This window comes from Centruroides vittatus, unplaced genomic scaffold, assembly GCF_030686945.1.
Source record: "Centruroides vittatus isolate TY-2023 unplaced genomic scaffold, ASM3068694v2 contig_750, whole genome shotgun sequence".
NCBI classification, from domain to species: Eukaryota; Metazoa; Arthropoda; class Arachnida; order Scorpiones; family Buthidae; genus Centruroides; species Centruroides vittatus.
In genome coordinates, this window is record NW_027122487.1 from 8212 (window position 1) to 11280 (window position 3069).

At 29.8% G+C, this 3069-nt stretch overlaps 1 long non-coding RNA gene across 1 annotated transcript; it reads left to right on the top strand.

Moving 5' to 3' along the window:
• The first annotated feature begins 220 nt into the window (after positions 1-220).
• Positions 221-599, top strand: LOC136981302 (uncharacterized). Its single transcript, XR_010881677.1, has 3 exons — positions 221-240; positions 326-446; positions 528-599. It is a non-coding gene; the product is annotated as an uncharacterized lncRNA (long non-coding RNA).
• The last annotated feature ends 2470 nt before the right edge of the window (positions 600-3069 follow it).

Here is a 3069-nt window from a genome sequence, read left to right on the forward strand (position 1 = left end):
TAATAATTATGGATGCCAAATTGACAAAAATAGTATAAAAATAAAGAGAAAAGAATCAAACAATTACAAAAGGCAATTATATGAACATTTATATATAATAAAAGAAAGGAATAGAATTAATAATAATTTGGGTAGAATAATCCACCAATCATGGAACACTATACTAGGTGACGTTATAAATAAGCATGATTAAGCAACTCTGTTATTACACTGTGGAATGGCGAAACGTAAAACCTTAATGTAAGTTTCTTTCTTACAAGTTGTGTTGTATTATTTTATCAGTTTATCTTTGGTTGTTTATTATGTTTTACCTTTAATTATACAGCAAATTGTTCAATAGTGAAAAGGAAATTGTCAATTTAAGTCGAAATACGTATTTACACAATCTCTGTAATTGTAAAACGAAAAACATCTATTCATACTCGGAATTGAGATATGTATTCACAGTAGGTTTTAAATTGTATTTTATTATTTTTTGGAATATTTTAGATTTTATTGTAACTTATATGTTTTATTGTTATTTATAGTACATAGTGGTAATACTGCTGATGAGGGGCATGCTAGCCCGAAACACGTGTAAAATGTGTACGGATATTGCTACTACAGCTGATAAAATAAAGAAATTTTACTGAATTAACTCTCATTACTGTGCCAATACAAAAGTACAAGGTCCTATTAATAAATAACGTCCACGTAAACTACTTTAAATGATAATAAATTGTAAAAACAGTAAGGCTTTTCTAATTCTAATTTTATGATCATTATTCTACAGAATTTGTATCATTAAAAAAATTCATGATAGTGGTCCGCGGAATTCAAAATTGTGAGTTTAGTGGTCCGTGAGGTGAGAAAGGTTGCTGACCGCTGCTTTAAAGTATATACACCTACAAAACAGGAACCACCCTGTGTATCCAAACTGAGAAAGTTGATCGACGTTAATGCCTTCAATGAATGGAAAAACAAAGTGATTCCAGGTATCTAAAAATCTGGCCTAATCCAACGGATCACACTTTTATTTTACGTCAGGTTAATAAGAATATGTCTACAGAACAAATGTAATATTAATTATCAATTCTATTCGGCGCATTCAGTGGAGAAAACGGGTTACATTGAAATTATTTACTTGCGTCCAATTTATAACAAATTTTTTGGTGCGTTACTAATAACATGTGATATTCCCTAGAATTCCTAAATACATAAAAAGCATTAGCATATACGAAATAATACAAATGAGACACAGCTTTGAAACTTCAATATCAGTAATTTTTTACCTTAAACCCGTATTATTAACAACATGCAGGAAAATATTTTTAAACTTAAGGTTTATCAAGGTCATATTGTATATTAAAGAAAAACATTTATAATAGTGTACGCGAAATAAAGGCTACGTATTTTACTCGTTTACTTTTTTTGCAATATACTGTGAAAAATCAGATAACGTACAATACATTAAATGGACAATTTCACTAAAGAATAATTGTCATATCTTAAATACATTTTATAAAATTTCATTGCGATTTCTTTTTTGATAAGAAACATTTCTCAGTTTTAAAAAGCCAGAAAATACAGAGTGCAAAGATTTTGCCAGCTGAAAAATTGCATAAAACATTATTATCTGTTTTTTTTTTTTTATTTCTTTTTGAATAGAGTTATACGTTATATATGTACCTTAAGAGGGAAATTCTTAGTGATGTTGAAACAACCTCCTTCAGTTAGAGCCAGTGGGTACTTCCCAAAACGTTTCATGAAGTCCAGAACCTGTATATTTAATTAAATATGTTTGAAAAAGTGCAAACGTAATATAAATTATAAAGTTTTGCACTAATATGAACGCAACCTACTTTTAACTTGTATTGTAGAGAAAGATTGCTGACCGCAACAATTCGAATGTCTTGAAAGATATTCTCCATCTAAAATAAATTAAACAATAATGTTTAGAAACGGAGAAAATAATAAATTTATAAAAAAAAGTTTTCCATACCGAAAAAGCAACATAAGACAGAAGAAATCCATAAATAATACAAACAAAGGTTGAGATAATAACGAACCCAAAAAACATGTATTTGATAGATTTCTCCATATCTACATACAGATACATGTAATAGCTAAAACAGGTTGCGAATGTAAGAGCGGCATGAATTGCAACGAATACATAATTTATTTTATTGTTCAGTTGTGATACAATACACCATAAATCATCATGACGGGCCAAGATTTCTTCTAATCGGTCTTGAAGGTTACGCTGATTTTTTCTTAATAATACGACTTCTGAAGACAGCTGTTGAAATTCCTTTATTATTACAAATACAATTATTGCCGCTAATGTTAAAAACATAGCAATTTTCCCGATAACATAAGTGACCCATATTCCAAATTTCACGCAACAAATAAAAGGTTCACCCACAAACGTTGCTGCCTTAGCCCAAGCGGGATACAATATAAAAGAATTTAGTATTGCCATCGAAAAGACCAAAACAATTACTACTAGAGATACCAACAATGATAAATTATTAATTGCATGGAATGTCTTTTCATTCTGAAAAATTGGATGCCTCAATTTTACATTTATGTTAAACTTGTTAGATTTAAAAAACGTGACAGTCGTTAATATTATGAATGATACAATTAGGTTTGCGATTTTAATTTCTGTTGTTCCGACTGTGATCTCAGAAAATACAGAATCACAAGAATATTTGTGAATAGGAGTAGGTACAAGCTGCAATATGGCCAATATAAAATGTCCCCATAAAACTATTTCGATTATTCGAATGTAGATTTTTTTTACAACTTTTTGAAAATACGTCGATGGTTGTCTGTCTTGATAGTTGCAAGGAATGAATGCTTCGATACCGAAAATTTTCGCAAAATTTAAGCATGGTTGTATAAGGCAGTTGAAGCAGACCTCTTCTCTGTGCATCGAAGACATCTTTAGTAGCCAAGGAAATACATTATTCAATTTATCGACGGAAAGAGGAACTTCCTGCATGAATTATAGATCGATTTTGCTTTTAACATTTTACTATCCAATTTACTAATGTAAGTAATTTGATGTTCCATTACGCCTTACAA